The 25563-nt window shown below is 37.2% G+C and overlaps 1 long non-coding RNA gene and 1 pseudogene across 1 annotated transcript; both read right to left on the bottom strand.

The window, feature by feature from the left end:
- Positions 1 to 853: 853 nt before the first annotated feature.
- LOC138818440 (uncharacterized) lies at positions 854 to 21167 on the bottom strand. Its single transcript, XR_011369132.1, has 3 exons — positions 21093 to 21167; positions 19414 to 19547; positions 854 to 934 (listed from the first exon to the last, which is right to left on the bottom strand). It is a non-coding gene; the product is annotated as an uncharacterized lncRNA (long non-coding RNA).
- Positions 6942 to 7038, bottom strand: LOC138818442 (U6 spliceosomal RNA; annotated as a pseudogene).
- Positions 21168 to 25563: the final 4396 nt, after the last annotated feature.

The raw sequence follows: 25563 nt of genomic DNA, 5'->3' as shown, positions 1-25563 counted from the left end.
TCGACCGGAAAGAAAACAATAACAACAACAAAAGAATATGGGCACAGTCTGGTTTTAGCTGATTGGTACCTGTCGGGGGTAGTGTGTTTTTGAGGACCTGAAAAACGTTGTGATGTAGATGAATAAAGGGATGTGCTAATTCTGGAAAATTGGCTAGATGATTGCTCCCAGAAAAAAAGTGATGAATTTTCCCAAAAGGTTAGAGTAAAATCACTCTCACAATCATGTTCACTACTGCACTATTCACCGTAGAGAATTTATGGAAACAGCCCAGATGCACTTTAGCAGAGGGATGGTTGGAGAAAGTGTTGCACATATACACAATTGGATTGCACCCATCCATTATAAAGACTGTTACAGCATTTGCAAAGAAATGGATAGAACTAAAATTATGTTAAATAAATGAAGTCACAGCCAGACACAAAAAGAACGCGTATTTAGAAGCCAGAATTTTATGCAAGTTAAAAAACAGTATTAATCAAAGCATGCTATTTGTAGAGGAGTATTTAACAGGTGTAATTTCTTATAAAATTGAACTTTTAATCCAACAAAATGAATACCAGGAGTCTACCACTTGGAAAATATGAGGGAAAATCAAAGGGAAGAAATAAAGACACTTAGGGAAGTAGAGAGTGAAGCTATAATATTCAATGCAGATAGTATGAAACTAATAAAAACGAAAGTGGGTTGAGGTTTGGAAGGATGTGAGAAAGTTATGTAGAGATCCATTGTATTTATAAACTGATTCTTTGAATGGAAAACATTTCGTACACCTATTTAATAAAAATATAATTAAAAACAATGGAGACATCTGATCTTAAACCATGAGTCAATATTATACTTGCCTTCTCAGAAATTTTCTTTGCAGGTATTTTCCTCATAATGACAGAAAAGTGAACAACGCAATGTATATCAATACATCACTTTGCATATCCTAAATAGACAATATAAAAATCACAGTAAAAATATTAGAATATATCACATGATAAAATAAAAGGTAGAAAGTATCAAACTCTGATTGTTTTTCCAAGTACTTTACCTTTGGTATCTAATTTAATCCTCACAATAATCCCATAAAGTGAAACTATTTCTATTTTTAATTCTAAGATGATGATATTTAAGTCTTCAGAGTTGGAATTACTAGGACAACATTCTACACACGGTAAGTGTTAGCCTGCGTTCCATTCCCACTATATGAACTAACCTCATTCTATTTTATAACTAAATACCAGCACTCAGTCTACTAATTCTAGGAAAATTCCCAAAATTATTGTGCACACTCTAATAATATTTCCTTTATCTTTGTTAGAAAATAGGTAACTAAGACGGACACCGGTGGCTCACGCCTATAATGCTAGCTACTCAGGAGGCTGAGATCTGAGGATTGTGGTTCAAAGCCAGTTTGGGCAGGACAGACTGTGAGACTCTTATCTCTAATAAACCACTAGTAAACTGGAAGTGGCACTGTGGTCCAAGTGGTAGAGCGCTCGCCTTGAGTGGAAGAGCGCAGGAACAGCACCCCAGCCCAGAGTTCAAGCCCCATGACCAACAACAACAAAAAAAGACAAAAAGTAACTGTAAGAAGAAAACTCCATGTTCATAATCAATTTATACCTCCCTAGTGAAAGGAACTGCTAAACTATAACATTCTTGATTTCTAGCTCAAAATAGTAGAAATCATATTTTATGCCTTCACTCAACACTGCACTGCCTGGGGACCCCATCTCTGGTTAACACAGTCTTACTGAAAGAATGACCTGCCCAATTCCTGATGGAAACAGACTGCAGGCCTTTTGGAGCAATCGTTTCCACATTGTAGCTCACCTAAATTTTTTACCATTTGAAGTATTTTGATTGCTTTTTATACCCACCATTTTGAGAGAAATGTACTACTTTAAAATGTTATTAAAGAAAGAATGATATAAAATCACATTTGACCCCAGATAAATATTTTACCTTTCATATACCCAAAAATGCAGTCTTACCTATCATTAATGTTAGGAACGAGAGGTTAAAAATCATTGACACCAAGACCTAATTATGAATTAAAGACTCTCCAACTTGTGAATACAATTGGTTTAAAAAGACATCAATACTACTGCATTTTTAAGTCCCTATGATAATGATAATGATTCGTTATGATCATCATAATGATAAACTATTAACACTTAAAAATAACTCATTTTCTTGGGAGTAGGAAGAAAAGCACAAGGTTAATCCTAATTATTTTAAAAGACCTTTATTTAAAAGTTCACTCAAAACTATAAAGATTCTAAAACTAACTGAAATAGAGAGGAAATAATTTAACTGCATCATCTACATTCAATGGACTATTAATAGAAAACAAAATTATACTAATAATTAGCTTACCCAATTCACTTAATTCTTTTATTCTATTCCATTTACATTCATAAAAACTGGGTTTTCATAAAATGAAGCATAAAAAAGCATATATACCCACTTACTTTTTCAGATCTTCACAATATTTCAGAAATTTTAGCTCTACAGTCAATGAACTGAAATAATACTAAAATATTCAAAGGATTTTCAGAAATTGCAAGACTTGCTCTGAGATGTTATGTATATTGGAACAGATATTCAAAAAGCCTTATTTGTTAAAGTTGCCGTAGTTTCTCCCACAAAAAAGCCATTAGTAAAGATACCTGTGCATGTACAAAACACCTTCAAATGCATCCACAATATGGACATAACACTTGCTTTTTGTTTGTTCGTTTTTGAAAGGAATATCTAACAAGCATATCCACAATACTTATTTTCAATGAATAAGATGGGATATTCAAATATAATATGGGTTGGATTATCTCTTAGTGAGAATAGATATAATCTTGCAAAGAAAGTGATTTTCAACAGAAATCCGGAAAGAGTTTATCCAACTTGTGTTTCACAGGAATAATCAGAGAGTAATACCTGTTTGGTCAAGTCGGTCCAAATCACTCTATGAGTGTATCTTAAAAGTATAACCAATTTAAGAGGTCAAATACGTATTTTGTACTGACAATCATCTTATAGCAACAACTTATTAACTAATTATGTCTGTATCTTCTTACCTAACATACAATAAGAGCTGAAAGCTGTCTCTTTTTCTAACTTAATATTGTAAATGCTTTGATTATGATGTTATTATTAGACAAATAATATGTACAAAGGCTGGTTCCACTGAAATGACATGACAGAACACTGATAAATAAAAACATTGCAACACAGTTAGCTTTTTTCAGCCTCACCCTGTCCACATTGGCAAGCAACATTGCAACAGCACACGCACACATATACACATACACACATGTTCGCACATGTACACACACATATACACGCATGCTAAATTCAGGGTTTATTGTACCAAAAAGTCCACATAAAATATTAGTGATTAGGACAAATGATAATATGCCTTATTACAAAATAATACATAAACCATTACCACGCATGTTACATTTTACCTGCCTCTCCACATGTGACCACTTAATTTAGTTTTAATTAATTAATTACCTTATTAATTAATTTATTTGTTTGGTGCTACTACTAGGGCTTGAACTCAGGGCCTGGCTTTGTCCCAGAATTTATTTTTTGTTTCAGTTTTCTCAAGGCTAGCATTTTACTGCTTGTACCACAGCTCCATTTCTAGGTTTTGCTGGTTACATTCAAATCAGAATCTAATGGACTGTTTTTTCTTGGTCTGCTTTCAAACCACAATGCTCAGATTTCATCTTTCTGATTAACTACTACTAAAGACATAAGCCATCAGTGTGGCTTCTACTTTTTCCTATATAGTTATCTAATGCACATACTTAGATGGTAATTTTAAAATGAGAGTATAGAAGCAAGATGTACAGTGATGATACTGTCCTGTCAGAAATTCAAGTTAGTAATGTAAATTTATTCTTAAAACCATACACAAAAAATACCATGATATAGTGTAAGAGAACTCACTATTAAACATAGGAGCCTTAAGAGCTTTCTAATAGATCCATTATTTATTGGTACCCAACATTAGAAAAATGTATGCGGCATTGGTAAAATAGAAGTCCTTTGCATGACTACATACATTCCTTGTTTTTATAAGACACTTGCTTTCATCTAAAAAGTAGGCCTGTCTATTGTCTTCATGTGATTTTGATGATTGAAAGTGCTTAGTGAGAAGGTCAAAATGTATTAGTAGTCCTTCACTATCAATTCTCATTTTCTTCTTGGAGAATATAATAATCAAATCAATAGTTCAGAATCGGCAAGCAATACTTCAGAATCATGCTTCCAGTGCAAGTGGATCACCAGTAAGAAATCCTCAATACCAATTTCCACAAAGTTTTGTCACAGATACAATCTCCCTGCCTTCTCTAGCTGCTTTACTACCCTCTTATTCCTTCATTGTACAAGAAAAGTATGATTCAACTGATTTCAGTCAGATCTGTTACTAGAACTATCAAGGATTTATTTTACTGTCTGTAGTTTGGTAAAGTTATGTCTCTTTACGTAGGCTACTAAAAATGTATTTACTAACTTCAAGTAAATACATAAATTAGATTTCCATCTCTTTCAAAAAATAAAATTTTGTTTGCTCTACAAATTGATCAGAGGCATGGATTATGTGGCTAGCTACGTATTTACACATCTTTCTCTTTCTTTCTCTCTCCCTTTCATGGTTCTCATATATAACACGATTGCTCCATAATTATCCTAATTTATTTTGCTTTTATATTTTTGGTTGTATCATTTCACTTTTTGCTCTGCCATTTCCCCAATCATTTATATGGAAGGCATTATTTCCTATTTTCTCATGCCTAGAATAAGCTGCACATGAAGACATCACTTGTCCTCATTTTCAGTGTGTACATTTGAATATGGAGGAATATCTTTCCTCTGCTCTCCATCAATTCCCTACTCTCCAGTTAGAATAATTTCGAATAGTAAAATTGGAAAAAGAGAAAATAAATCATGGTGAATAAACAGTTGCAGAAAATTCACCAGATATTTCTGACCAGTTCAACCAATGTGAACTATTAGGGAAATACATGGACATCTCATTCCCACTGGCACTCAAAGTCTCTGGTTAGGCAATTCTTAGGAATATGGGGAACAGGATGAAAAAGTAAGGAATGTTATCACTTGCAAGAAAAAAACATTGGAGAAGCATCCAACCATATTTCTTCAATGGGCTGTCGAAAATATTCAGCTTACTACAGTGCGGAGACTTCTTTCTCAAAAGGCCACTTATGTGAATAGTAGGGATGATGATCAGTATATCCCTCTTCAAGAAGCCTACGGTGGACACTTAGACATTGTCAGTGAGTTGGTGTCTCAAGCGGCATATGCAATAACTGTAGATGACTGGACACCCCTGAACAGTGCATACACGTGGAATAATACCAGAGACGCTTCTTTCTTACTTCATCATGATACAGATACCAATGGCCAAACTAACGGACTTTTTAAAAAAAATTTTTTTTGGTCTGGTCGTGGGGCCTGAACTCTGGGCCTGGACGCTGTCCCTCTTCTCTTTAGCTAAAGGCTAGCACTCTACCACTTGATCCACAGCACCACTTCCCGCTTTTTTTTCTGCTTATGTGGTGCTGAAGAATCGAACCTTGGGCCTCATGTATGCAAGGCCAGCGCTCTACCACTGAGCCACTTTCCCAGCCCAAATATTTTTGTTTGTTTGATTTTTGTTGTTGTTGTGGTTTTTTTTTTTTTTTTTTTTTTGGTCGGTCATGGGGCTTGAGCTCTGGGCTTGGGTGCTGTCCCTGTGCTCTTCAGCTCAAGGAGAGTGTTCTACCGCTTGAGCCACAGTAACACTTCCCCAAACTAAAGGACTCTTGACACCCTTATATCTTGCTGTTGAGAATTGAGATAGCAAAGATACGCTGGATCGCCTTCTGTTGAACCATTATATAAATCCAGGCCTGAAGAACAACATAGAAGAAACTCTTTTTGACATTGCCAAAAGCATAAGTATGTATCACTACCTCTAAGAAGTTGTAAAAGGCTGTACAAATTGTTCACTGAAGTCCTAATGGTCGGGTTAAGTTTCTTAAATTTCAAAAATGCAAGTTCATCTTTTGTGTCCGTACAAAATATTTTCACAATCCAAATAAGAACAATATCTTTTTTTTTTTGGTCGGTCATGGGGCTTGAACTCTGGGCCTGGAGCTATCCCTGTGATCTTCAGCTCAAGGTGAGCCCTCTACCACTTGAGACACAGCTCCACTTCCAGTTTTCTAGTGGTTTATTTGAGATAAGAGTACCACAGACTTTCCTTCCCAGGCTGGCTTTGAACCATGATCCTCAGATCTCAGTCTCCTGTTTAGCTAGGATTATAGGCATGAACCACCAGTGCCTGGCAGCACCAATATTTTACTGTAAAAATTCATGGATTCTGCGGAATTCTTCCAAGTGAATTGCCTGCCTTGGATGGAAAAATGTATTCAATAGATTTTGTAAACATGTATAATAATTTCTTCAGAGTTTGTGATTTTTTAATAAGAAATAATTTTAATTTACCTGTTGAAATGAGTAGTAAAGAAACTAAAATATTTCTGGTGCTTCTCTGAAAAAGTATATTTTAAAATATTCTATATTCTATGTTTGTATAATGTTCATAATTTATTTTCTCCTAGATATGCATTGAATTCTATATTATTTTATAATATATACGTTCATTAATGTGTCCTTTCCGATTGTATTCGATATAGAAACAGTTTGATTCCTTTTTTTCTAGGTCTTAATATTATTTTTCTTTGGGATAAAATGACAATGTTGTCTAATTTGAAAAGTTTTGTAAAGTTTATGCTATGTAAATGCCTTTCTGAGGTGATTTAATACACTGATGTCAAACTAAATTTAATTATATGAATTACGTGTATTGTTACACTTTTAATTTTGTAATCAACTTTTTAATCACTTTTTTCATTTCTTGCATCTGAAGAATGAAAAATATGGAATATTTCTCAAATTTTCATATTATCCTTGTGCAAGTGCCATGTTAATCTCTGTATTGTAATTTGAGTATACGTGCTGCTGAAGCATGTAGTATCCTCTAAATTTAATAGTTAATGCTGCAATCTTTATACAGGCTTATATCTATGGGTGCCTACTTGTAAGAAGGAAACCTTATTGTTCCTAACAATGCTATCGATCTTATTTCCCTAAAATTCTGTGAATATTGGGAAAAATTATATTGATCAGTCGATTGCTCACATTTGCAAACTTTTTTTGCCAATGAATATCTTAAGTCTTTTTATTTGGAATTTGATCATACTCTCTATTATTTATAGTTAGGTCCAAAGGTGATGGCTTTTTCAAGTACTTATTTATCCAGCTTTGTGGACCTAATGGATTCAAACTAAGCCTTGCTTAAGCGCTACTTCTAAATTTCTTCAGCTGACATTTTCCCAAATGAGGTGTTACTGGAACAAATGTCTACCTGAGCCTTTACCCTTCTTCCATGTGGGAACAGACCAACCAGAATACCTTACCCTGACAGCAAAGATTTTCTTACTAGAACAAAACTAATCTTGGTTACAAGGGATCATAGAGAGATGAACAGTTCAAACAGAACTGTTCAGACGAGAAGGTATTTTATCAAAATATAATTGTTTATTATACCTTCCATTTAAAAGTAGCTAAAGCCAAGAAGTGAAAAAATTGTTCGTATGCATGATTACTTAATGTCCTGGCCTGTCTGTAAGTTCCTGGCAGGAACTTACACTCCTGCCTTTTTATCACCAAATATTTTCATAGTTGCAGGAGAAGTGCATATGTTTCTCCTCGTTATTAGGCATTAAATTGATAATGTTTTAATCACAGTGTTTCCTCTTGCCTCCATGCTGTAAATCTACAAATGATAAAGCTTTAGATCTAACTCTATCAAGCACAGAAGTAGAGATAATGGAATCATACTTTAAAACAGAGTTGCCTTTGATACAGTAACTACAACAGAACAATACAAAATGTGTGTCTTTTAATCATATTATATATAGTTATATGTGCTGATTTTATATTTCACACAATGAAACTTACTAGAATTAGTTGATAATTTGACAAATAAATTGATATTTATTTACTTCAATAAACAGAATTGGAATATAAATATTTAGGTTTCAAATATGTATTAGACTAGAAAACGTATCAATGCAATCTTTTTAGTATAAACTTGTGATACATTATAACCCTTCTTGGTCTTCTGAATCCACATGATAATAAAACAATGTTTTCCTCTAATCTGTAATGGATTTTACTCTGCTGCTCTGTTTATTGTTTTAACTCGCTTGTTCCAAACTGTTTTTGTCCATATTTCTGAAGCATTCTTACTGATTATGCCCAAATTTTGCTAAGATGTCTAAAAAATATTATTCTTCTGCAGTACCCATGGGTCCTAGGATCCCAAAGCCCATTTACCTGCATCATCAGATAACAGGGGCAAGACTTTTCACCAAGGCCCATGCAATATATCAACACAAAGTAATTGAAGACCAATCTCAATTTCGCATTTCCTATATTTCAGGGCCCCAATTCCTTGAGATGCAGGAATTAGCAGTAAGCAATTGTGAAATGCAAGGCAACTTAAAATGAAGGATGAGATCACAAAATTTGAGAGAAAGTACTGTAATTCAAACATTCAACTTACAGATAACCAGCCCATATGAGTGAAAAAGTTCACAAATTGTCATAAGATTATTTTTAATATCCCTCACCTATGATTAACGAAAGATTTTATTCCAACATAAGTGGGCCAAAAAAATAGTTCCTAGAAGGATAGATCTATAATTGGTCTAACAAAGCCCGAAAACTTGATTTAGAGGTCAAATGTAATTCAGAAAAACATTTGAAGCACTAAGGAGTGCTTCAAAACTCTGGGAGTTCAGTACAACATGGTTCTGTGGTATAAAAATGTCACTCTCAAACCAATGATAATCTACATTTAATCTCCTGAAAGTATATTCCTTTTCAAATAAACTTTAAAAAACCATTTCGCCCTTACTTCATTGTTGGTGGGAATGTAAAGTTGTTCAACCACTTTGGAAAGCAGTATGGAGGTTCCTCAAAAGACTTCACATAGATCTCCCCTATGAACCAGCAATCCCACTTTTGGGCATTTACTCAAATGTTTACAAACAAGACAACACTAAAGCTACCAGCACAACAATGTTTATTGCAGCATTATTTACCATAGCTAAGATATGGAAACGACCCAGATGTCCCTCAGTAGATGAATGGATCAAGAAAATGTGGTATATATACAGAATGGAATTCTATGCCTCCATCAGAAAGAATGACATTTCCCCATTTGTTAGGAAATGGAAAAACTTGGAAAAAATTATATTAAGTGAAGGAAGCCAGGCCCAAAGAAGCATAGGTCCCATGGTTTCCCTTATTTGCAATATCTAGTATATGTATGAGTCAAGCGGAAAAGGTCAGATAATGTGAGGTCAGGAAAATGAACCCTTAGATATGTATTTTAATGTTTTTTTCTTTCATGCATGTGTTTCTAACGCATTTATAAGATTATCTCTTTGTTGCTTTGTATGTCCCTCCCCCACAGTATAACCCCTGCTTTCACTATGCTTGATGTCAGTATAACTTGTGGAGGAGATGGAGAAAAACCAGTGTTTAAGGATACAGGTGGACCTCTTGCAACAATGAGAATTACAAGTTGTCATGTCCTAAACGAGCCTTACAACGTCGGTGCGGGGGGGGGCAAGGGGGGGGAAGGAGAAGGATTGGGATTGGGGGGAGAGGGGGGAGGCTGGGAAGGGATGTAGAGGGTAAATCAAAGGAGGAGGCTGCAATGCTTGGTAAGACATGTACGCATTATCCTGCCCATGTAATTGTAACCCTTCTGTACAGTATGTTCACAAATAAAATTAAATTAAATTAAAAAAAATCACTTACGCCAAAATAACATTTGACAAGTTGATGATACTTAGTGACATTACAAGTTTTTCAAGTGTAGGGAGCAAGTTACAATAGAGTTGAATTATTTACACAGCACTAATGCCAAACATGTTCAACCATTCAATAAAGTGTAGAATAGTACCACCCACAATTTGTGTTTTTCAGTATGGGCCTTTCAGAAATGTGTTTAATATGTCAGCCTCCTAAATTTCAAACCCAAACTTAGCTGATAAATTTCATCATTTAATAAGGTACATTTTAAACAATCACAAATAGTTGCCTCATCATATGTTATTTTATGTTTTCCCTCTGTCTAACATAGTAAGAAATACGACTTTAAGTCTTGAATATGGGTACTAATCAGAGATATGACAAACATAATATCTGTCTTCTATTTCTATCATATTCCTATCTAGGAATAAATTAAAATGTTCTTTTTCCAAAACTTATAGGTAGTAGAAAATATTATTCCATGTAAAATAAAAGAATTACACGATTTTACAAAGCCATTTATAAAAATGCATAGTTAGGAATACATTCTAAGCCATTTTTAACTTTCTTTTTGACGAAAGATTAATCTTTCAAACGGTTGAGAAAAAATCATGTTTAGGTGCTTCCCGTCTCCAGTCATTCAAATTGTTGCTGCAGATGAATGAATTATGGAAATATAAGCTGACATCATTTCAAGAATATGCAGGATTGAAACTCCATGGAATGTATATAAACCTTTCAAAGTATTAATAGACAGTTTAACAGAATGAATATCAGAAGTTGAAACCAAAGAGGAATTATAGTAAAGACATAAAATGAATGAAAAATGAACAAGGAGCAAATACAGCTAGAATACTGAATGTACACATATGATGAAGGAAGTGGTAAATTGGAAATAAATCTTGGAGAAAGGGTTGGTTGAGAATGATAGAAGGAGTGACTCTGATCTAGGAGCATTGGACAATTAGATGGATATATTTAATTGTAACACAATTGCACAAACTTTTAAAATTCAGTTAAAAACACATCTAGAAACAAAAACACAAAACTCACAACCAAACAGCAATCTCTAGAGAGTATGTATATGACCACTCAAAATTTTAATCAGTTAATGAATGGCAGTCGGGAAAAGCAAACAAAGCTGTTCAAAGAGGGAAGTTTGGGATAGGGGAGAATTTTCAACAGAATTAAATAGATTGTCTAAGGTTATAAATCACCTATATCTGCTGCATACAGTATCTTACTTCTACGAGATTTCTGTCTGATCTGGATAATCCAGTCCTGAGAAACACTTGGTAGCTTGTGAGGTAGAATGGAAGAAACAAGATCAAGAACGCATTACTCCACTGGAGAGAAAACGATCCTCTATATTTTCTCTAATCTCTCTTCCCTACTCTTTCTTCATACTTTTAAGTCAATTGATTTTGAATTATATTTTTCCTTCTTTCTTCTGGCAAAGTAATTGGTCAAAGTAATTTCATTAAATATTATTTGCCATTTTCTTCTTTCATGCTGTTTAATTGGCCAAGCGAGTCCATAAAACTCCCCTCTTGTATTTGGTTGCCATGAAACAACATCTATGTTAATAAGGAGAAATCTAATGTAAAATTTTGTATCCAGAAAACAGTCCAAGATGCTGTGATCACAAATATTTGGCTATATATTTTTTTCTTTTACCTTGAAAGACTTCTTGTGTCTAAAGTGCCCACAAAATAAGTACTCCATCACTTGTTGGTTCAATCAGAATTGTCTAACCTCAAAGATATATTTTGCTAAGAAGATGCTTAGAGGAAACCACAAAATACTGCATTTTTTAATCTTCTCTCTTAAGATTCTCCTTAGATACCATATCAGGAACAGTGAAGTTATTCTATGCAAAATTATTTTAATAGATTATTTTTCTCTTGGTCTTCATTTGTTCACCAAGATGTATGGAGGAGAATAGAGTTAAATCACCCATACCTTGGAAGAAAGTGTCTGTTACAAAAGGAAAATGCTTCTATGTCCTACTTCTATGTCCTACTCTTAGCTCTTGCCAGAGTTCCAATTAATCACAGCTTCTTGGCTTCCAGTCTAGTGAAGCTGAAGGACCATACGGGCTCCACCACTGCTACATCTTCATTATTTCTCTTTTAAAACTCTTCAAGTTGCCTCATTTGGATGTGGAATGTATTTTCATGTCTTCATTCAATCAGTTCTGCATTGTAGTGAGCCAAATGGGCTCTGTAAAATCACTTTAGGGAGTAAAAATACTAACACAATTTACATCAAAAAGTTTTGGCCTCCCTTCACTGCTGAAGTCAATATGCTTAGCTAAGGCTTCTAAGAAAAATTTTATTATTAATTTTTCCATTTGCTCAATTCTTTTCTGAACTTTTTGGCATATGTAATAAAAGAAGTCTAGACTACCTCATATTAATAAGAATATTATTTTTTGTGAGCCACTTAGAAATGAGAAATCATTGGTTTGAAGTATCCAATCAAATTTTTTTTCTGTGTTTCACTGCTTCATGTCCAAAGACATTGTGGAAAGTGTTACAAACAGAAATGTGTAATCCCAACACCTTCTTTCATTGTGGAGGGCACTTTCTCCCTAAATATTTTGACTCAAATTATCTTTTTCAGAGAATTACTATTTGGTAATTGAAGGTACATTCACAAATTTTGATGCCTTATTTTTTAAAGAACTTTTAATTTAAATTCCAATACAACCTTCTTTCAAACAGTGAGAATATAGTTCCTGGGTAAGGACAATTCCAAGGGAACCTACAGGAATTACAGCAAGGTTTCTGAGGTTTGTTTGTTTAGTTTGAAAAAGAGCCATCTTCATCCATATTGCTCCCTCTCTACTAAGTCTCCTTGGATTTCTTTGCATGAGAGCCTATTCTTCCAGGCAATTTTAAATTTTCTTAATAGGCTAAGTTATTAAAAATTTTGAACTATTGAATTTTACCTGTCATAAATTTAAAACTGTTGAAAATCCTTTATCAGAACCGCAAATTCACCAATCCTAATTCCACCTTTACCATCAAAATGTTAACATGCTGTTTTCATGATATAGTATCCATGCCCCTATTATTTTCCAGTGGCTTTGTTTTGCATATATGTAACCATATTAGCTGATGCTTAGCAAAATGAATTCCAAGATATGGAACCAGATTTTTTTTTCACTTGTGGATGTTGTTTTTGATGAACTATGTGATTTCTGTTTTCTTTGGGGTTTTCCCCTATGGTTTATCCCTGCTGTATGGTGAGACAATGGTGAGACAAAGGACAAAAGGCAAACCAATGCAATAGCAATACTCACAAGACAATATGTTAGAAATGTACTTTACAACTTGTGAGGGGTGAAGGGGTGAAGGAAAACTGAGAAAAATGAGGGAGGGGTAACAAGTTTGAAATGTTTTTTATTCACTACCTTACAATTAGTGTAAAGTCACTGTACATCAATTTGATAATAAAATTGAAAAAATAAGCTGTGTAAAATGTAATTTTACTGTATTGGCACACTAAGTATTATTCTTTATGTAGTAACATTTTAAAAATCAATAATATTTGGCTTCTAATTTGAATTAATTACCCCTTATTTATCAGAGGTTCATCAACTTGAATGTTATCCAACTAGACACTATTTTCACAATATACTTGCCAAATTTTTCAAAAAAGAATAAATTTAGTACTTTCTCATTCTAAAACAGAAAACAGGGTCTGGGAAGATGGCTCAGTGGTAGAGCGCTTGCCTTGCATGCCTGAGGCCCTGGGTTCGATTTCTCAGCACCACATAAGCAAAAAGAAAAAAAGCCAGAAGCTCAAGTGGTAGAGCGCTAGCCTTGAGCTGAAGAGCTGAGGGACAGCGCCCAGGCCCAGAATTCAGGCCCCACGAAAGGACCCAGTTTAATACTATGGAAACCCATAATTTTAAAAGTAAGTAAGTTTTTAAGAGGACAGAATATATGTGTTCTTCAAAATTCCTATGACTAACTACTACTCATTTTTAAATTCTCAACATTCCTAAGAGATTCAAAACAGTACCTGTTTGCATGTTAATTAATTCTGCAATAGATGCAGTTTCCAATGGGGTGTCCAGATTGAGAAGTAAACAGAAAAATAGCCACATTCTTGTAGAGGATAAAACTGTGAAGCATGTGTAATAATTAATTCTTCAAGAGTAAGCAATTGTTTATAAGAGTAAGCTATTATGTCTATGACCATCAATCCCAAGATTTATGCCATAAAGTCATCCTAGCCCAACAGTTTCCAACTTGTAAGGGATACCTTAAAATTCCTTAATTCACATTATGAATACCTTATCTCTATTTTGAAAAAATACTACACCTCTGCTAATGTGACACCCTCCTTGTTCTGAAAAGAACACCACAATAAACAGAGCTGCATCATTTTTCCTCCACTGGTATTCTTGAGATCAGAACACTTGCAAATATTATTTATATTTAGACTTTTTAACTATAATAGATATTCAGTATGCTAAGATAGGAAAATTATGATTCAAAGCCCACCCAGGCAGGAAGGTTTCTTAGAATCTTATCTCCAAAAAACTTCTCTGCAAAAGCCAGACCCAAGTGGCACTGAGGTTGAAGTGGTAGGGCTTGAGCCTTGAGCATAAACAGGATCAGAGACCCTGTCCATGCCAAGAGTTCAAGTTCTAGGATGAACCAATAAAAAAAACTGAAAAAAAAAACCCAAAGCTAGCATTTCTCTCCATGTATACAAAGGCACGTAAATAAGGAAATGGCTTCCTGTGGTACATATAGGTAGAAGAAAGAAGATGTCACACAATTACTCTCTTCATACCATATTAAACCAAACCTTTAAAAATTGGTTGTTCTCAATGTATAAATTAATGTCATCCATTTTTGGCAACTCTGTCTAGATTATTCATATTAACATGGTATACATGAACTCTGCGAATTATCTATTAACTATGTTCTAATTATAACTGTCGTGAAAGAATATCTAGGCAAATAGAATGCCAGAATTATTTGTGAATTTTTCAATTAATTCCTCTACTTTGAAAGAATTTTGTAGTATCCTATAGAATATGAAATTACAAACAAATCCAAAAAATATATTTTAAATCTAAATTCTAATTTAACAAGGTCTACAAAATCCTACATTAGACGAACTTTGCTATTTCTCCAGTCTTAAGCTTTTGTAATCCTTCAACATTTATTTGGAATCCAACAGAATGAGGGATGGGAATTATGAGCTCTTTTGCATCTACGAATGTTCTGTAATGATGAGAGCATTTAAAACACAAGTGAGGATATATATGAGGTGCATTCAATAGGAAACTTGACTTCTCAAAACATAATGACAAAATTAGGCCAAACTTCTAACTGTGTATTCCTTTCTTGTTGTTTGGTTAGTTTTACTGAGACAAAATTATTCTATCTGGTCCAGGGAAGGTATCATTATGTAATTCCACTCTCTTATCTCTTGTCTGAGTGCTAGAATTCCAGGCTTGTATCACATTGCCCTGGCATAGTTTGTTTATTTAATCTAGAAACAGAGTAGAAATTCTGAACTTCTCCTATGATTTTATCCACTAGACTGACTGCTCAGACTGTTTATGTACTATTTTCAAAGGTGTTTTAACATTTGACACAGGATATGAACATTTTTTGATGCACCTGCAGGCTTCCCTGATTCATTCCACTATGTATCCTATCCCGTTAAGAATGATTGCTTGACTCTCTTACTATCTCTGGTCCCTACCTATGTAATATTCTCAACTTCTGGGGGAAAGTTCACTTGAGGGCTTTCTAATATTAAAAATTATCACTTGATTCTAGTCTTACTCAGGACCAATTTTCTATTGTTTTCTAACTTTTCTACATATTCTGAGAGTTGTTTCATTTGTGTATTTTTGTGTGCACCTATAAGTGCCTTTGTGTGTATGTGTATGTTTGTATGTATACATGTATGCAAAAACTTAAAGCTGTAATTCAGCAATCTTGCTCGTGACTGGTATCCCAGCTTTGGCTGGTTAATTATAGGTAGTGTCTCAAATCCTATACTGTCCAAGCTGGATGCAAATTGAACCTCCCAGACTCCTTTACATTCTTAGGTTTTAATTTTCTAGGAGTATCAACTTTTAAACTTCAAACACTTTTGTGAGTGTAAAGTCTAACTGTAGCCCAGATTTTTAACTCAAGAATTCATATAAAGTTAGATGAACATATACAATACATATCCTGGGTGTACACTGTTAGAAATGTGATCATAAACCAAGTTGTTGTGAAATCTGAGGATTGGGTTTTAATGTCAGCACGGGTAGGAAAGTCCTGGAGACTCTTTTTCTCCAATAATTACCAGAAAACTGGAAGCGGCACTGCAGCTCAAGTGGAAGAGCACTAGCCTTGAGCTGCATTTCAGAGGGACAGTGCCCAGTCCCATATTTCAAGTGCCACGAAAAACAACAATAAAAAGGAATATAAGAAAAGGAAAGAACAAGAAATGTGATCTTAGCCACCAGGTTCATTGCTAGTATAATTCCTGTTCCCTCAAGATAGACTCTTTTTTTTCCAGTTAAGTCTGTTCTCACATATGTGACTTGCATTGGAAAAAGAATCATTCTTCCATTCTCCTTTTTGCACATTTATATGATTAGCAAGCGTGATTTAGAAAGGGAGTGGCCTCATGCTTCACGTTCCACTTAGGGGTAATGCTTTCTCTATATCACTCCCATAAATCTACATATGGGACTTGGCTTTATTGTTTCAATTTTTTATTTGTAGAGTCTTGTATATTGTATTGAACACTTATACATAAACACAGAACTTCTTTTTCTCCTATAATTGCTATTGTTTCTTTTATGGTTAACTCATGTACAGTTGGGAAATTAATGCACAGCATATAGACTCACAAAAAATTATCTGAGAACCTTCTTACCATTTAAAATTCACCTTAATTTACAGAGCACATGAGAAGTTTGAACAAAATATTCTCATGGATAATGTATTTATAAGCAATTTAAATTGCATTTGTCTTTACTAAGATGTCTCTGAAACATGTGTTACCTCATGTCCAAAAGTGTCTTTGTGCTATTTCAATGAAGCCAGAAAACATTCATTTTTTTCTGGAGCAGCACCATAAATTGTTACTGGAAGTAAGTGGAAGTAACTGTTACTGGATGTGGAAACTGATCCCAGGAGAGGAATTTAACATAGAGAAATGACAAAGTTCAAGTTAACTATTGCTTTCCTTTGTACTGTACAAGAAAAGAATCCAAGGCTGGAAGGAAATTCTGTCCCTGACTTTTGTGAGTGTGTCCTTTACTCATATAAAACTTGTCTGTAAACTTCTGGTTGAGAGTTTTGCAAAAGGAAACAATATGCCATTTGAAGGCAGGCATAGAACAAAAGGAAATAACTTTGTTTTAAAAGTGTTCTACTGCAAAGAAGCAAAGACCTGGAGGTTTTAAAGTGTCTTATGGATGGATGTTTCACTCCTGAGATGATTCTCTTGTTGCAGGAATCAGTTTTCAATTCCTTTAGTCTGATCTTGAGTTTTCCATAGCAATAAGAATTCCAAAAAAGCAGGATCCAGTGAGTATGATCAGCAAAAGCAGCCTCTTCTCAGACCACCACTATTTTAAGGAGAGTCCCAAAGAAATACCCAGGGTTTGTTCGGTTTGCTTGTTTGTTTAGTTTGTGCTGGTTCTGGGGCTTGAACTTAGAGACTGGCCCCTGTCCCTGAACAGTTGTCTTTCTTTCCTACCTGGCCCAAACCTAGTACTCCACTGCTTGAGCCAAAACTCCACTTCTGGCTTTTTTGGTGTTTAATTACAGATAAGTGTTTGACAGACTCTCTTGCCTGGGTTGGCTTTGAACTAAGACACTAAGAAAGCTAAGTGACATCAACTCTATGGACTTCTCTTTTGAACCTAGAAATATTAGATGAAGTTTATTATAAAGCTAATATTTGACAATTTTTAAAGAAGAGAATATGTTTAGCAAAGAAGCCATAACAAATAACTCAGTAAAAGTAGGTGCACTACTAAATCATTTGGGAAGATTACAATTGATTTCATCATTCCTTTGGGGGAAACTTAAACCTATATTTGCACTTTTTTGTTGGTTGTGGGGATTGAACCTTAATCCTGGGCACTGTCTCTCAGCTCTTCAGCACAACTTGAGCACTCTACCACTTTAGCTACAGCACAACTTCCGGGTTTCTGGGGTTAATTGAAGATAAGGGTTTCATGGACTTTCCTGACCAGGCTGGCTTTGAACCACAATCCTCTGGACTCAACATCCTGAGTAGCTAGGATTACAGGCATGAGCCACCAGCACCCCACTCATAATTGCATTTATGTGCACTTAATGTCACTATGTAGACAAAGAATGGAAATATGAACCATATGATGTGACATTGCAGCTTTTCAGAATAATTAAGGTAGCAATAAATATGTCCTCCTTTTCCATTTTGTTACATAAATGACTCATGAGCTATGGGACTCTTACATTAGCATCCTCTTTCATCTTTGTAGGTGTATTTAATATTAGGAAATGTTCATAGATAAATACAGCAAGACAGATTTTTAGAAAGCAAAGATCAGGTATGAAAGATCAGCATAGAAGGAGATACATTCATCACACAGAGATTAAGAACTAGCCTAGGAGATTTTGAATGCCAAAGGCAATGAGGAATAAGCCTAGTTGATAACTAGTTCTTTAATAAGCAAAAATGGTTCCCTAGAACGGTTTCTACTATACTTTAGTTACTATCATTTATTCTTTCCATCTGGCGTTATTCCTTCTCTTCTGTCACAACTGTTAATTAGCCTCTGCCTGTTTTGTAAGATGACTGGCCAAAATAGTTTCTGAATCTCACTTACACTATATCCTTCTCATTGTGATTAGCAGTGACCCCACTAAAAAGCCTGGAATATTTGAATTTCCAGAATTAATCTTCACCTGACATCTAAGCACATTCCTAGCATTAATTGGTATGACTCAATGAACAAAACATTTTTTTCAACACAGTATCCTTACATAGATAAAGTACATGTATTAGGAACTATTGTCAGGTATCAGTATGGAAGGAGCAATTATATATTCCAAGTATGGGTTCTTTATTTCGCATTTACTAACTAAATGTTCATTGTTGTTGTTGCTGTTGTTTTGGCAGTCCTGGGGCTGAAACTCGGTGCTTGGGAATTATTCTTCAGCGTTTTTTTTCCCTCAAGGCTAACCCTCCACCACTTGAGGCACAGGACCACTTCCAGTGTTTCCTTTTCAATTTATGTGGTACTGAGGAATTGAACCCAGGGTTTTATGCATGCTAGGCAATCACCATACCATGAAGCCACATTCCCAGAACCCTAAATGACTTTCTTAAGATGGCATTACATTTTCATTCTATAACTCTGTATCATAATTACAGCCAGGAATTTTTGCTAGAAAAGAGCATTGAACACAGTACTTGAGTCCAGTAAGTCTAGATGGACAATGGATAACTGTCACAGTGTAGCCAGGGCACAGAGGGACTTACCTCATGGAGCTGGTACAACAGACTGAGCGAGACAGCTCCTGACCCACAGCCTACCTCGAGAATGAGAGGACCACCTTGGTTCCAGCCACATGGGGTTGCTGGACCACCTCCTCCAGCACCCATTGAATCAGTTCCTGAGAGAGAAAGTGAAAAAAAGAAGGTCAAAATTACACTTAAGCCAGGTGCTGGTGGCTCAGGCCTATAATCCTATGTACAATGGAAGCTGAGATATGAAGAATGTGGTTTATAGCCAGCCTGGGCAGGAACACCTGTGAGACTCTTATCTCCAAAGAACCACCAAAAAACTGGAAGTGGTGCTGTGACTCAAGTGGTAGAGTGGTAGCTTTGAGCTGAGGAGCTCAGGGAGCTGCCCTAGGCCCAAAGTTCAAGTCTCATGACTGAAAAGAAGTGGACTTCCCACCACAAGAAGTGGACTGAATAGCACCCATTGTCCTAGCGAGCATGGCAGAGAAGTCAGGCTGAGCTTCCTGTCAGCTGGGAGTCATTAGTAGGTCACCCGGCTTCTCTATGCCTCAGTTTCCCCAGCTTCAAAACTGAACAAAGTGAATGATCCCGTTACTCATGGGGATAGAGTAATAAAGAAAGAGAGCCATGTTTTGTTTCATAATCCCATAACTGTTGCACTGTTAATAACACACACCATTTGAGATCTTTCCGGGTATCTTCCTATCATATGCTCACAGAATTGCCAAGAACAGTATCAGATGGCCCCTCCCTCTGTGCCTGTCCCTGCTCCAGAGATCCCTCTGTATCAATCCCTTGTTTCCTCACAACTGTCCCATGAAGAGATTGAAGTCCAATGGTTGAGGCCCAACCCAGAGATTCACCTCTGGTCAAGAATTGGCTGCCGTGGACTGAGTTTGGAACAATCCATCTAAACCAATGACTGAGCATGTCGCTACATATCTACCATCCCAACTACAGAAGAACAGGCCTCGTGGCTCAGGCCTGTCACAGATCGGAGGACCATGATCCAGCCCAGAATGAGCATATATTAATTCTCCATCTCAGAAATGCCCAAGACAGAAAAGCTTGACTCGCATGGTAGAAGACTTGACTGGCAAGCCTAAGGCTATGAGGTCAAACCCTAATATACCAAAAAGAACCAGAGTCCCAGTGCCAGAGGCTCATGCCTATAATACTAGGTACTCAGGATGCTGAGATCTGAAGATCACAGCTCAAGATTTAAAATAGGGTTGGCCTTGCCCATCAGACATCATTATGAGAAGACCCAGAGACTGACCTATGCTGTTGCGCTCCATACTAGCAGAACTCATATCCGTACTAAGAGTTGGCCATGCTCTCTGTCCTCCTGGGAAGCCATCACCTGCAGGCCACACTCCCAGATCCTCCCAAGCTCCCACTGCCACCAACCAGGCCCAAGGGAGTACACAGCTCCATTGCACACAGATCCCTTGTTCTTGTAATTTAACTGTGCTGTGTCCACTTCAAGCCTCTCACCCTTCCAGGCCCCCAGACCTCAGCTGTGAAGCCCATACATGCCCCAAAGATAACAGGTAGAAGTTACCAAAGCATTCGGCCTCCTTGTTACAACCCAATTCTACACACACACACACACACACACACACACACACATCCAGACAGGTGACAGAAGACTCCTGCATGCAGTACCTGCAATTTGCCAATGGATCACTCACCTGAGCACAGTCAGGCTGTACAAGGAAAAAGATTATCTCTCTGTCTCTGTCTCTGTCTGTCTCTGTCTCTCTGTCTCTCTGTCTCTGTCTCTCTGTCTCTGTCTCTGTTTCTGTCTCTGTCTCTGTCTCTGTCTCTGTCTCTGTCTCTCTCTCTCTCTCTGTCTCTCTGTCTTCAGGTGAAAGTTTGACTGAGCACAGAAGACAAGGGCTCACACAGCAAGGGTGTCTATCTTCTGCATCCAACACCTCCCATCCCAAGAAAAAAAGGAAAAAAACCCAGAAGGCAGGTGTAGACATGCTGCTCCCCACCTCTGACTAAAGCCACTAGGCTCCCACCAGGGAGTGGAAGGGCGCAGATGTGCTGCTGTGTGGCTCCCACTGCTCCAGGCCAGGGGATCTTTGGCGCCCACTCCTCACCCAACCTGCATCTCCCCGTATCCTGGACACTAGTCGCTGGGGATGGGGGTGGCATCCTCGGGTCAACCCCCACCCCCACCCCTGGGGCACATTTGTGGCAGGGCGTGGGCCAGACTATGGGGCACAGGGGAGGCGAGGTCAGGGTGGGAGGGGAGGTAGTGGTGTCAACAAACAGAGAATCAAGATGCTACTGGGCAGCAAGGAATGTGGGCGTGGCCACCATTCTTGTATCCCATTGGTCAGAAAGAACCATGAAACAATAGAGGTGTGGCTGGAATCTTCTGATGCAGGCAGAATGGGTGGAGTCAAAATGACGGCAGCCCCTTTCCCAGGGAACTCTCCAATCCAGTTGGGGACAAGAGAGTGACCCACTTTAGCCGGATGGCTGCACAGATTGTTGTGTATGTCTGTTTGTTCCCAGACCTTGAACTCAGGATCAGGGCACAATCTGTGAGTTGTTTTTGATCAAGGCTAGCTCTCTACCACTTGAGCCACACGGCTTTACTTCTGTCTTTGATGGCACAAGTTGGACAGGAGTCTCAAGGACTGTCCTGCCTAGGGTGACTTTGACCATGATCTTCCTTTCACAGCCTTGTAAGTTTTAAGGAGGACTGCTGAGAGCCACTGATGCCTGGTTTTGCTGATGATCTTAGACAGACCTGTGAGTTCCCTATCCTCAGGTTTAAGTGGTAGGAGCTGGAGCCCACAGCTTGAATCCTGGGCTGCCACCAACAAATGGCAGGAGATCCTATGAAATTCATTCCTATTCATATGATTACCAAAGGAATGTGATATATGTCATGATTAAATGGGCAGTACTTGAATGATTCGAGGATAAAATTATACACAATTACATAATAGGATACTGGTCGATATTAATTAATACTTTATGAAGCATTTAAACAATCACCTTCATTAAATGGAGGCCATTATGTAGTGCTCAAAAAGCACTTTGGGGTTAAGGGATGTATGTCTGAACAGCTGTACAAAATTCTATACTGATTTTTTTTCAGTGTTCATTATGTAACTGAATAAACATAACTGTTTCTGTTACAAATATTAAGTCACTGTCTGGGAACTGGGGCCAGTATTTCTGCCATTGCTGGGATTTGAGCTCACTGTCCATGTAACTCTTTTGCACCTTGGGTGAAGGCTAAGATCCCTGTCCTTGAGGAAAAAATTTTCAAGCTAGAGTTCCCAGGGCCTGAATTAAGACCCTGCAATAGAAAAAATATTTGTGTACATGTGTAATATAAGATATATAGGTAAAAGCCGGGCGCTGTTGGCTCACGCCTATAATCCTAGCTACTCAGGAGGCTGAGATCTGAGGATCGCGGTTCAAAGCCAGCCCGGGCAGGAGAGACCGTGAGACTCCTATCTCCAATAAACCACCAGAAAAACGGAAGTGGCACTGTAGCTCAAGTGGTAGAGCGCTCGCCTTGAGCTGAAGAGCTGAGGGACAGTGCTCAGGCCCAGAGTTCAAGCCCCACGACCGACAAAAAAAAAAAAGATATATAGGTAAATATGTATGTATATTTCATATTATGATTATTATTATTAATTTTGTATTTAATTTTCATTTTACTCATTTTATTGTTTATTGTATTCAGTATTATTATACACATAATATTTATTATGTTGTGTATATATATTATAAAATTATACACAATAATTCAGTACATTGACTAATTTTCATTAATACTTTATTAAGTTTTGAAATATAATAATTAAATGGAGGCATTTGTCAAGTCATCACATGGTTAGAGTCTGTCCCCAGTATGAGTTTTATCTTATTTATCTTTGGACAACTTCCCACACGGATTTGTTTAGATGATTTATACTCAGAAGCCTTTTCTGGTGGACAGGCAAGTTGAGGGATAAAATCGTAAGGTTGGGTCTGGAAATGTGGCTTAGTGGTAGAGATCTTGCTCAGCATGCATGAATGCCAGGGTTTGAATCCTCAGTGCTACATACTCAGAAAAAGCCAGAAGCTGTGGTGTGGCTCAAGTGATAGAGTGCTAGCCTTGAGAAAACGAAGCTCAAAGACAGTATCCAGGCCCTAATTTCAAGCTCCAGGTCTGGCAAAAACATTACTCCAGATTCCAGTGGCTCTGGAAACCTACTTTCTCAGGAGGCTGAGATCTGAAGATCACAGTTTGAAGACAGCCTAGGGAAGGAAAGCCTGTTAGATTCTTACCTCCAATGAACCATCAAAAAACCCCATGTGGCACTGTGGTTCAAGTGGTAGAGTGTTTGCCTTGAGCTGAAGCGCTCAGAGACAGCACCCAGGCTTCAGTTTGAGACACACAACTGGAAAAAGATTGAGGGATAATCAAAATAATTTTCCTATTTGCTACTTATGAAAATAGTTTTAGGAAAATGAATGCTGATGTACACCAGAATTGGAGTCAGACCTCAAGGTTCAAGTGTAGAACATCCATAAGCCCAGCCTCTCAGACTCTAGCATTATAAACTTATGTCCTACAGGGTTCTGAAAGGCACATTGTTGAAAGTCTTAATATGCTCCCCAAGCACTTTGTGATAAGCAGTTGACTTGTATTTTCAATGTCATTACAGTTCTGACCCTAGCAGAGAACCAATACCTCACGCCCATCAAGCTTGCTCAGGAGGCTGAGGTCTCTCATAGGGTGAAACCAGCCAAGGCAGGGAAGTCTAGGACATTCTGATTTCCTGTTCTGAAAGGTCAGATGCTTAAGAAATTCCTGTTTCACTTGGTGATGAGAAGTTACTTGCACTCTAAATGTTCTTGGAGTTCTTGAGTTACAGAAGAAGGAAAGAAATATTATTGACCCAATCAGGGTTCAAATGAAGTTCTCAGGATCCAAGCCCTAACTCTGATAGCAGGAAGAACTCCAGTGTAACACTGTATTTGAAGGACAGAAAACAGTTTCAAAAGCCAGGCTAGGTACAGAGAACTAGGCCTCCAGGATTAGGAGGCAGAATATACACATTCATCACGGAAGTGAGCTGCAAAACCACTTCATTCATTCCAGGCACAGCCAGCAATGGGGGCAACCTGAAACATTTGTTAGAGTTACAGCAGGATCAGGCTTTTCTCACTCTCTTCAAACAATGACTAATTAACCTTCCTTCCTCATGTGAAGGGAGCCTCAGGCTATCTTTAGATTACCAATAGAGAGCCAGTCTAGGGCTGGAGAGGGGAGGAACAGAGTAGAAAACCCTGCTCTCTGGTCTTAGGTAGTAGGTTTTTGACTCTCAATTTGTCAAGTTTGAAGGCCCTTCTATCTCTCCCAGTCCATTCTCCTTACTTCATTCTCTACATCATTAATGCAAATCCCCAGTCCAAGGAGGGGCAGGGCCATTTATCTTCTGTCTCCAAGCACCTGAGTTAGAACCTGTCTCTGCCCTCTTGACTCTGGGGCTCTTGGATGCCTGAGAAGTCGGACAGAGACAGTCATCCTACTCTGCATTTGTGTGAAGGCGATACTGGTGTCCTGGCGCACTGCAGAAAGCCTTATGACTGGGAATGTTCCCTTCTTTCCTTCTGACGTCAAAAACAGATTCATCTATCAGCTTTCTTTCCTTCCTTCCTTCCTTCCTTCCTTCCTTCCTTCCTTCCTTCCTTCCTTCCTTCCTTCCTTCCTTCCTTCTTTCTTTCTTTCTTTTCTTTCTTTCTTTCTTTCTTTCTCTTTCTTTCTTTCTTTCTTTTCTTTCTTTCTTTCTTTCTTTCTTTCTATCTTTCTATCTTTCTTTTCTTTCTTTTCTTTCTTTCTTTCTTTCTTTCTTTCTTTCTTTCTTTCTTTCTTTCTTCTTTTCTCTCTTTCTCTCTCTCTCTCTCTCTCTCTCTCTCTCTCTCTCTCTCTCTCTCTCTCTCTCTCTCTCTCTCTCTCTCTCTCTCTCTCTCTTTCTCTCTCTATTTCTTTTTATCTATCTACCTACCATCCTACCTAGGTAGTTATCTCTTTGCCAGTTATTGGGATGAATTCAAGGCCTGGGAATTGTCTCTAGCACTCTGGTACTTGAGCCACAGCATATATTCTGGCTTTGTCTGTGTACAGGTGCCTGAGGAATT

Source organism: Dipodomys merriami, unplaced genomic scaffold (assembly GCF_024711535.1).
Source record: "Dipodomys merriami isolate MVZ:Mamm:240054 unplaced genomic scaffold, mDipMer1.0.p SCAF_76, whole genome shotgun sequence".
In the NCBI taxonomy this organism is placed as follows: domain Eukaryota; kingdom Metazoa; phylum Chordata; class Mammalia; order Rodentia; family Heteromyidae; genus Dipodomys; species Dipodomys merriami.
Note: the sequence above shows the minus strand (reverse complement) of the source record. Positions and strands in the feature narration are given on the sequence as shown.